At 40.0% G+C, this 12,135-nt stretch overlaps 1 protein-coding gene across 5 annotated transcripts in view; it reads right to left on the bottom strand.

The window, feature by feature from the left end:
* The window catches only part of LOC140845013 (uncharacterized protein C2orf66-like), an 80,151-nt gene that overhangs the window by 56,665 nt on the left and 11,351 nt on the right, over nt 1–12,135 (bottom strand). The gene's annotated exons all lie outside the window — the stretch shown is intronic.

A 12,135-nucleotide genomic window follows, 5' to 3' on the forward strand; every position in this document is an offset into this window, starting at 1 on the left:
TACCGATAAATTTAGCTTTATTATGTATTTCAAACACTGAGTGGTGAATTAGGTAATCCAGACAATATATGTAAACAGCTGGCATAATATCTGGCCTAATTGATACCCCAAAACAGTAGATGATGATACTATCAAGACCTAAACCAACTGAACAATTCTAAAATTGGAGAGAATATCAAATATGACCATCAGAGACATACTGAGTGGTGAGCTCATCTGATATAAAAAAATAGAGTTGAATTTCCTGCTTGCTGTGGTCAGGGAGAGCTATGTTGGTCAGGCAGAGTCCTCCCTGATCAGAGCAGAGTAATTTACACAGGGTTTTGGGAAACCATGGAGTTAACTCAAGGACTGGGAGCCTTTCAGAGGCTTAAGTAGGTTGCCATCATCTGTAGCAGTGTAGTTACTTGGGTGAGACTTGTTAATCGGCATTCAGAGGCAAGTTTACTGGAGTGCAGCCTTTTAACACATCCATACTGTGTTTGTGACTCAGAAGTTTGGGGCTTAACTGATCGGCAGGCTGGTAAAAGCCCCAGCAGGTTGTCTATAATTCCTGTGGGACTTATCCCTTTGGCCTCTTTATAAGGACACAGATCTTTGAGGGTATTAGAGAGTCATAACCTTGAAACAGCCTAACAAAGAGCCCCACAGAACAATTCACCTTAGTCCTGGGTTGGCACTGACAATCTTGGTCCTGAATTCTGCATAGCAAAAAAGATGCCAGTTACTGCACAGGAGAAATGAGCAATCTTAACAGGTTGTAACTATGTTGTCCCTGAGTATTGTCATGACAGTCACAGTCACATACCAAGAATATTTTTATCTTCCTCATCCAGAACAAGGACATTTTTCTTCACCAATGTATTGTCCTCAAGGGGCACCATTATTGATAAAGTTGGGTAACATACCTTTATATCATTTTTTAGGTTGGCTATACAAAACATTAGCTAGGGAGAATGAGTTATAGTTACACTGGTGATCATTTCTAGTAAACCTTATGTTAGAACAGCCTATTTAGTGTGATGATTTACTAAAGTATTTCTATAATATTTTTTAAGTGTTTCTACAGTGTCTATCATATAGTACACTAGCTGCTATTGTGAGTCCACCTTCATCTAAAACAACCCCAAAACAAGCAAAATATGAAACAATGGTTTTTAAGAGACTGGCCACGATGCAACACAGAACAGCAATCCCTGAGAGAAAGGGAGCGAGTGAGGTGAGCCCCACTACCGCCCCGGCTGCCAGGCTGAGAGAGCGCCAGCTGCAAGGCAGCCCACAGGGGGGCTGGTTTCCCGAGCTGAGGAGCCAGAACGGAGAGGCCAGGGAGACAAAGCTGCTCAAGTTCCAGACAGGAGAGAGCTGCCCAGAGAGACTTTCAGAGGTGACCAGAGGGTCCTCTGAGTATTCAAGTATTCAGCTGAGCACTGGTCATGTGCATGGAAGGAAACAACCCGAGGCTGGGATTGGAACTGTCCAGAAGGGTAGCAGTAAGAGGGCCCAGTCCACATACACAGGGACAGCCCCCTCCGGCGGCACTGGAGGCCACATGCTGTGCAGGGCGCTGACTGCACCCAGGGAGACCTGCTGCAGCAGAGCGCAGTTAGCCCCCAGCAAACACGGGTCTGGTCCTGACACATCAGAGCAAGACCCCGGACATTCCACTTCCAAGTAACTAACTGCCTTACAAGACACAGCTTCAGAATATTTAGAGGAATATGACAATATATGGCATTCATTAAGGTAAAATCAGTTTCTGGCACCCAATCCAAGCTTATCAAACATGCAAAGAGGTAGGAAAATATGACCCATAAAGAGAAATAAAAACTGACCCAGAACTAACACATCATAATTGGCAGACAAGGGCATTAAAACATTACAAAAAGATGTATGAAAATCTAGAATCTGGACTCTTACTAACTTTGCTCCAGGTAACCTGTCGAGTGTTTTGCCCTTGGGGATTCTGAGACCATAGCTACTTCTCTGGTAATTTCCCTTTTTTGGCCTTTACTGAGCTTTATTGAGGTGTAATTGACAAAACTGTATGATGTTTAAAGTATACATCATGATAACTTGATATACATTGTGAAAGGACTCCTTCCATCTATCTGGTTAATTAACATCCATCACTTAACTTTTTTTTTTTTTTGGTGAGAATATTTAGTTTCAATTCTCTTAGCAGAGTTCAATTATATATCAGTCTTTTTAAACTATAGTTACCATGGCATACCTTAGATCCTCAGACCTTATTCATTCTCAGAACCTGAAGTCTGTAACCCTTTACCAGCCTCTCAATAGTTCCGCAACCCCCCAGCCTCTGGCAATCACTCTTCTAACTCCATGTTTCTATGAGTCTGAATTTTATTTTTTTAAGATTCCACATATAAGTGTCTCCGGTAATTTCTTCAATATTCTAATGTTACACAGCTATAATTTGATCATACTGAAGGACTGCAGTGTACTTTATCTGGAAGTAAAGTAAATCATACCTATTAAATCTGTAGTTGTCACAAAGAATAAAGGAATTCCTCTGACAGTGATCCCAAAGTACCATATATGGGTGGAGACTTAACAAAGGACTGGGAATTGTTATAAATTCTCATTTTTTGAAATGGTGTTTCGAAGAACACTCTTCGAAAAAAAAGCAAAATTTCTAAGAAACACGACTATTTGATAATATTTGGTATCTCTCTAGAGCATTTATTTGGGCCTCTTATTTCTGGTGATCAATCTCAGTTCTTTGAGCAAGATGGCTTTATGCTGGCACTGCCCTATATCATATACTCTATACCTTGGACTTCTTTGGGCAATAGGGACTCTGTAAACCATTTGTTAACGTAAGCCTGTTATAAATGGCCACAAACAGTGTATAAATATGAAAGACTAGAACAGACTGGAATATTTTCTACTTAACAGCCCCAGAAGAGGGCTTTCCTTGAAGTTCTAATAAGTGATAGAGGATTAAGTCTCCACTGAATGGACTGGTCACATGCCCTCCCTTAACCAACCACTGTGACTTGAAAGATGGATTATACACTGGTTGGCTAGGTCTGGGTGTGAGATGTGTCCATCTCTGAAACTGAGGCTAGTTCCCCAGAGGAAACTGAAGTGATGTTTCCAGAAAAAAAGGGGATTTGAAGTCAGATCAAAACCATAGATGTCCATCATAGTCATGACTGTTAAGTAGAGAAAACTCACCAAGATGATCACTGCTGAACTTTACTAACACTGCAGCCAGCGAGCTCTGAAGCGGTGCTAGGTGCCTCGTTTATAATGACACTTCTTTTCCTCCAGAGCATTTATATAAGACAGCTATGAGCTGCCACGTTCTTCCTGAAACTTTAAAAACTGATTCCTCAATCACTTTTATATAGGGAATTTGCGGTAGCTAGAGGCAATGGCAGCTGCTTAACTATCTACCTACTAATATTTCCTTTCTAAGCAATCTGAAACACAAAAGGGAAAGTAAATTCTACATAAAACCAAACTGTCCGCACAAACTGAAGGCAGGCAATGTCAAATCTATCAAATAACTAAATAAAATTTGGGAAACACCAAATCACAATGTGTGCTGTCTCACACTTCTGCTCTACTGTTCTGTAGCAAAGGCAGACCAATAAAAAATGTAAAAAATGTAGGACAGACAGAAAGAGGAAGCCACTGAAGGGGTCTAAGGATGATCAGAAATCACCACCACAATGACTTAAATGCAAGACTAGATCTGGAAACACTAAAAAAGTGTCTAAGCAGAGGGAGAGGCTTAAAGATGGTGGTGTGAGAAGTAAGACAGAAACCTTCCCAAAATCATATATAATACAAAAATACAGCAAATACAACTAATCCTGAAAGAGCAACCAGAAAGAAGACTGCGACAGACCACCTACATCTGGAGAAAGAGAAGACCTCACAGAAAAGGGTAAAGTAGCAAAGCTGCCACCTGGTGAGATCCAAGCCCTTCCCCTACCCAGGCTCACTGACAGGAGGAAAAGGAGCGGGGATGGGGTAGAAGCCTAGGACTGCTGAACACCCAGCCCCGGAGATCTGCTCTGGGAGCATGAACCCACATTAAATGGTACTCTGGAGATTAGTGGGGTTGGGACCAGAAAGAAGACTGCGACAGACCACCTACATCTGGAGAAAGAGAAGACCTCACAGAAAAGGGTAAAGTAGCAAAGCTGCCACCTGGTGAGACCCAAGCCCTTCCCCCACCCAGGCTCACTGACAGGAGGAAAAGGAGCGGGGAGGGGGTAGAAGCCTAGGACTGCTGAACACCCAGCCCCGGAGATCTGCTCTGGGAGCATGAACCCACATTAAATGGTACTCTGGAGATTAGTGGGGTTGGGAAACAAAGACAGGCAGAATACTCAGAGAGACTGAGATTCCAGCTGCTTGTGGACAGCAGGTACCCAAAGCCAGCCAGTCCAGGACAAAATAAAGACTGGCACTTTGAAAGACTTCCCAACAGCGAGAGGGCTGCTAAAGAGGCAAGGATTGCACAGAGCTTGCTGCTCTGGTAAAAGGACAGGTGGAACAAAATCATCCTGGCACACTCAGCCCAACAGGTTGGGAACTTTCAGAAGCTTCAGGCACTCCATCCCCTTTGGCTGACAACTGCACCAAGGCCCCCCACCACAATACGGAGCCTGCCGCTCCTTCCTCCCAACCAGCACAAGTTCACAAACCTGCTGTCCCCGCCACTGTGCAAGGCCAACCAGAAGGCAGTCCCACCTATGGCAGCTAAAGAGGAGTAACACAGGAGCTCCTCCCTGTGCACTGGGCCCACTGGCCCTCGCAAGAGAGACAGGCAATACAGCCAGGAAGCAGGAAAGAGCACTTTCCTCCAGACAGGCACTGGTGCCTCTCGACTGCTACCCCCATCATCACTCCAGGTGCTGGGCAGCTCCATAGGAGAACTTCTGGGCACTAAAGGTCACCGCCGACACAAAAATATTTTTCCATAGTAATCATTAGGAATATGGAACAGCAAAAGAATCTGGTACAAACCTAGTCCCACAGACATCAGAAAGAGGGCTAAGTGAAACTAAGAGAAATCACCAATCTTCCTGATAAAGATTTCAAAATAAAAATCAGAAACATACAGAGCTACAGAAAAATATTCAAGACCTCAGAATGAGATGGAAACTGAAATTACAGTATCTGAAATGAAACATACAACAGAAGGATTTAAGAGCATATTAGATGAGGTAGAGGAGACAGTAAATGGAATAGAAATTACAGAACAGGAATACAAAAAATTCTGAGGCTCAGAGAGAAAAATGGATCTCTAGGAATGAAAGAATATAAAGAGAACTGTGTGACTAATCCAAATGGAACAATATTCACATTATAGGGGTACCAGAAGAAGAGAAAGAAAGAAGGATAAAAAGTCTCTTTGAGGAAATAATGGCTGAACACCTCCCCAATCTGGGGAAGGAGATAGTCTTTCAAGTCATGGAAGTGCACAGTTCTCCTAACACAAGGGACCCAAGGAAGACAACACCAAGACACATAATAATTAAAATGGCAAAGATCAAGGAAAATGACAGAGTATTAAAACCAACCAGAGGGAGAAAAAAAGACCACATACAGAGGAAAAACCATCAGGCTATCATCAGCCTTCTCAGCAGAAACCTTACAGGCCCGAAGGCACTGGCATTATATATTTAGTGCAATGAAACAGAAGGGCTTCAAACCAAGAATACTCTACCCAACAAAATTATCATTTAAATTTGAGGCAGGGATTAAACAATTTCTAGGTAAGCAACACTTGAGGGAATTTATTTCCCACAAATCATCTCTACAGTTTATTTTAGAGGGACAGCTTTGGATGGAAGTGCTCCTAAAGCTAAATAGCTGTCACCAGAGAAAATAAAACCACAGTAAAGGAAGAAGACTAATTAATTACTAACCAAATGCAAAATTAAATCAACTACATACAAAGTCAGTCAAGGGATATACAAAGAGTACAGAATATGACACCTAATATATAAAGAGTGGAGGAGGAAGAAAAAGGAGGGAGAAAAAATAACCTTTAGATTGTCTTTGGAATAGCATAAGTGAGTTGACTTAGACTGTTAGTAAAGAAGCTTCCCTTGAGCCTTTGGTAATCACAAATCCAAAGCCTGCAATGGCAATAAGTACAAATCTATCTATAATCTCCCTAAATGTAAATGGACTGAATGCACCAATGAAAAGACATAGAGTTACAGAATGGATAAAAAAAACAAGACCCATCTATAGGCTGCTGCAAGAGACTCACTTCAAACCCAAAGAAATACAAAGACTAAAAGTGAAGGAATGGGAAAAGATATTTCATGCAAATAATAGGGAGAAAAAAGCAGGAGTTACAGTATCTCTTATCAGTGAAAACAGACTTGAAAGCCAAGAAGTAACAAGAGACAAAGAAGGACATTCCATAATGATAAAGGAGTCAGTCCAACAGGAGGATATGACCATTGTAAGTATCTATGTACCCAATATAGGAGCACTTAATTACGTAAAACAAATACTTACAGAATTAAAGGGGGAAATAGTATGCAAAGTATTCATTTTAGGAAACTTCAACACACCAGTCACTCCAAAGGATAGATAAACCAGTCAGAAAATATGAATGGAGATAGAGGCACTGAACAGCAGATAGGAACAGATGGACTTAACTGACATCTCCAGAACACTACACCCAGAAGTAGCAGGATACACATTCTTCTCAAGGGCACGTGGAACATTTTCCAAAATAAGTCACATACTAGGCCACAAAAATTCAAAAAGATTGAAAATGTAACAACCAGCTTCTCAGACCACAAAGGTATGAAACTAGAAATAAATTATGTAAAGAAAACAAAAAAGCCCACAAACACATGGAGGCTAAACAACATGTTTCTGAATAATCAGTGGACCGATGACAAAACTAAAACAGATCAAGGAATACATGGAGAAAAATGAAAACAATTCAACAGCCCAAAACCTTTAGGATGCAGCAAAGGCAGTTCTAAGAAGAAAGTATATAGCAATACAGGCTTACCTCAAGAAAGAAGAACAATCCCAAATGAAAAGTCTAAACTCATAATTAATGGAACTAGAAAAGGAAGAACAATTGAGTCCCAAAGTCAGTAGAAGTAGGGACATAATAAAGATCAGAGCAGAAATATATAAAATCAAGAAGAATAAAACAATAGAAAGAATCACTGACACCAAGAGCTGGTTCTTTGAGAAAACAAACAAAAGAGATAAACCCCTAACTAGACTTATCAAGAAAAAAAGGAGAGTCTACACAAATAAACAAAATCAGAAATGAGAAAGGAAAAGTCACTACGGACACCACAGTAATACAAAGAATGATTAGAGAATACTCTGAAAAGTAATATGCTAACAAATTGGATCCTAGGAGAAATAGACAACTTTCTAAAAAAATACAACCTTCCAAGACTTACCCAGGAAGAAACAGAAAATCTGAACAGACAAATTACCAGCAATGAAATTGAATAGGTAATCAAAAGACTACTCAAAGACAAAATCTCTGGATCAGATGACTTCACTGCTGAATTTTATCAAACATTTAGTGAAGACCTAATACCCATCCCACTTAAAGTTTCTAAAAAGTAGAAGAGGAGGGAATACTTCCAAACTCATCCTATGAGGCCAGCATCACCCTAATACCAAAACCAGGCAAAGACACCACAAAAAAAGAAAATTACAGACCAATATCCCTGAAGAACATGGATGCAAAAATACTAAACATTAGCAAACCAAATTCAAAAACACATCAAAACGATCATCGATCTTGGTCAACTGGGATTTATCCCAGGGATGCAGGGATGGTACAATATTAGAAAATCCATCAGCATCATCCACTACATCAAGAAAAAGGACAGAAACCACATGATCACCTCCATAGATGCTGAAAAAGCATTTGACAAAATTCAACATCCATTCATGATAAAAACTCTCAACAAAATGGGTATAAAGGACAAGTACCTCAACATAATAAAGGCCATATATGACAAACCCACAGCCAACATCATGCTTAACAGTGAGAAGCTAAAAGCTTTTCCTCTAAGATTGGGAACAAGACAAGGATGCCCATTCTCCCCACCTATATTCAACATAGTACTGGAAGTCCTAGCCACAGCAATCAGACAGCACAAAGAAATAAAAGGCATCCATATTGGTGAGGAAGAAGTTAAACTGTCACTGTTTGCAGATCACATGATACTGCACATAAAAAGCCCTAAAGAATCCAACCCAAAACTTCTAGAACTAATAACTAAATTCAACAAACTTGCAGGATACAAAATTAATACACAGAAATACTAATGATGAACTAGCAGAAAGAGATATCAGGAAAACAATTCCACTGACAACTGCATCTAAAAGAATAAAATAACTAGGAATAAGCCTACTCAAGGAGATGAAAGACCTCTGAAAACTACAAGACAGTCTTGAGAGAAATTAAAGAAGACACCAATAAATGGACATGCATCCCATGCTCATGGGTAGGAAGAATTAATATTGTGGCATTAATAAAGTGGCCATCTTGCCTAAAGCAATCTACAGATTCAATGCGACCCCTATCAAAATACCAACAGCATTCTTCAACGAACTAGAACAAATAGTTCTAAAATTCATATGGAACCACAAAAGACCTTGAATAGCCAAAGCAATCCTGAGAAGGAAGAATAAAGCTGGGGGGATTATGCTCCCCAACTTTAAGCTCTACTACAAAGCCACGGTAATCAAGACAATTTGGTACTGGCACAAGAATAGATCCATATATCTGGAATAGCACAGAGAGCCCAGGTATAAATCCACACATACATGGCCACTTAATATACAATAAAAGAGCCATGGTTATACAATTGGGGAAACGACAGCTTCTTCAACAACTGATGTTGGCAAAACTGGACAGCTACATGTAAGAGAATGAAATTGGAATACTGTCTAACTCCATACACAAAAGTAAACTTGAAATGGATAGAAGACCTGAATGTAAGTCATAAAACCATAAAACTCAAGAGAAGAAAACATAGGCAAAAATCTCTTGAATACAAACTTGAGCAACTTTTTCCTGAGCACATCTCCTTGGGCAAGGGAAACAAAAGCAAAAATGCACAAATGGGACATCAAGCGAAAAAGCTTCTGTACAGCAAAGAACTTTTCAAATATAAAAGTTCAACAAAGATTGTTCCATCAGCAGAACAAAAAGGCATCCTACAGTTGAGAGAATATATTCACAAATGACATATGCAACAAGGGGTTGACATCCAAAATATATAAAGAGCTCACATGCCTCAACACCCAAAAGGCAAATAACCCAATTAAAAATGGGCAGAGGATCTGAACAGACACTTCTCCAAAGAAGAAATTCAGATAGCCAACAGGCACATGAAAAGATGCTCCACATCACTAATCATCAGGGAAATGCAAATTAAAACCACAATGAGATATCACCTCAGACCAGTTAGGATGGCCCAACATTGCAACAACAAATGCTGGTGAGGATGTGGAGAAAGGGGAACCCTCCTACATTGCTGGTGAGAATGTAAATTAGTTCAACCATTCTGGAAAGCAGTATGGAGGTTCCTCAAAAAACTCAAAATAGAAATACCATTTGACCCAGGAATTCCACTCCTAGGAATTTACCTGAAGAAAACAAGATCACAGATTCAAAAAGACATATGCACCCCTATGCTTATCACAGCACTATTTATAATAGTCAAGACATGGAAGCAACCTAAGTGTCCATCAGTAGATGAATGGATAAAGAAGATGTGGTACATATATACAATGGAATATTATTCAGCCGTAAGAAGAAAACAAATCCTACCATTTGCAACAACATGGCTGGAGCTAAAGGGTATTATGCTCACTGAAATAAGCCAGGCAGAGAAAGACAAGTACCAAATGGTTTCACTCACTTTTAGAATACAACAAGAAAGCATAAACTGAAGGAACAAAACAGCAGCAGACTCACAGGACCCAAGAAGAGAGTAGCAGAAAGGGAAAGGGGGTGGGGGACAGCAGGCAGGAAGAGAGGGAGAAGGGGATTAAGGGTTATTATGATTAGCACACATAATGTAGGGGGAGCATGGAGAAGGCGGTATAGCACAGGGAAGACAAGATTCTATAGCATCTTACTATGCTGACGGACAGTGACTGTAATGGGGTATGTGGTGGGGACTTGATAATAGGGGGGAATGTAGTAAACACAACGTTGGTTACTACTATCTTTATAAGACTGTATATCAATGATACATTAATTTTAAAAAAGCCTATACACACTTCTGACTGAAAGCTTGACCTTTTGAATGGTAAGAGGTTTTCCATCGGCCACAGAAAGATAACAAGCTAAAGAACATACTGCTTCTTGTCACTACATCAGGCTCTGAATTTGTATTACCTTTTTTGTACCAATTATTTCTGACTCTTTTTCATTGGACATGGTTACAGATCAGTGATTACAATTTATGAAGGCTAAGGCTCCAAGAAGTTAAATAACTTGCCAAATTTTAAAGACCTAGTTATTTTCAGAGCTGATAGCAACAACTTGGTTTTATAAATCAGGATCCTTTCATTATAATACTGTTCCTTCTTCAATTGTGATACTTTCAACAACTTCTAACACCAACACAGTTTCAAATATAAAAGTGCAACAAAAATTAAAATTTCATATGAAATAAATTAGCTGTATTATTCTTTTTTAGAAAAAAAGATTGTAGTCAGGCTAGCTGGTCATCTTTTAGTTCAACGAAGGTGGCTTTCCACCTCATTCTACCTCACAACACAAGCCTTTATATTTAGATGGATCACACATTTTAAGGGAAAAACACTACTTCTGGGTACACACTGAAAAGAATTAAAAGCAGGGATTTGAACAGATATTTGTACACCAATGTTCACTGCATTATTCACAAGAGCCAAAAGTGGAAACAACCCACACGTCTGCCAATGAATGAAAAAATAGAATTTGGTATATATGGAAAATGCGATATTGAATACTCAGCCTTTGAACGGAAGGAAATTCTGACACATGCTACATGGATGAACCTTGAAGACATCAAGCCAAGCAGAATGAGCTGGTCACAAAAGCACAAATACCACTTGCCTCAGGTCCGAAAGCAGGGATTCACGGAAGCAAAGTAGGACAGTGGGCTCCTGGGTTTGAGGGAGAGGGAATAGAAAGTTATTGTTCAGTGAGTACAGTTTCATTTGAGGAAGATGAAAAGGTTCTGGAAATGATGGTGGTGATGGTTGTATAAAAATGTGAAGGTACTTGGTGATGGGGGGAGTCCAGTAAACATAATGTTCCTCATGTAATTATAGATTAATGATACCAAAAAAAAGTGAATATATTTAATGCCACAGAACTGTATGCTTAAAAACGGCTAAAATGGTAAATTTTATCTGATGCCTATTTAGCCACAATTTTTTAAAAGGAAAGGAACAAAACCATAAAGGAACTAGCTTGTATGAATGGAAAGTTTTGTCACATTGGGCAAGAATGACATTTTTGACACCAAAGGCAGAAAATCTAAAGAAAAAAGAGTCCTTTATCTTATAAACAAAATTAATAAACAACAAATCTACTGAGGTTCTTCCTCTTCTGCCTTCCTGTGCCTCGCCCCTGTGGCACCTGGTAAGGGAGAGACACGAGGCCAGCCTCTGGGCCATCAGCATGGCACCTACGCAGATCCCAGCACACAGCTGTGAGAGACCAATTCAGTCTAACCCCACAAAGGATCCATAAGGCCTCACTGTCAGATAAGCCATCATTAGCAAGTACCACAGGTTCCTTTTCCAAAAACCCTCCTGAAATAAAACAGCAAGACTTTTGGGAGTTTGCAAAGCCTCCAGTAACATTTGGGCTGCTCCTCATCCATAGGGCAGGTGCTCTGTTTACTTCCAGTTCCAGGAGTGGTCCTCCTGTTGCCCGGCTACTCTTGAGTCAAACTGGTGAATGGTGGTGATTTTAGGACAATCTCCAGCAAACCACCTTTAATACCCATTGAACTCAAAACATATCCTTCATTCTCAGAAGTTGGTGGACCAGGGAAGAAATCTATTCCAATTCAATGCTTATTAAAACTCATGTGTTCCACACACTTCTCTGAAGTGCAACAGGAATGACACATGTCAAGT

The sequence above is a fragment of the Manis javanica genome, chromosome 12 (assembly GCF_040802235.1).
Source record: "Manis javanica isolate MJ-LG chromosome 12, MJ_LKY, whole genome shotgun sequence".
Classification (NCBI taxonomy): Eukaryota; Metazoa; Chordata; class Mammalia; order Pholidota; family Manidae; genus Manis; species Manis javanica.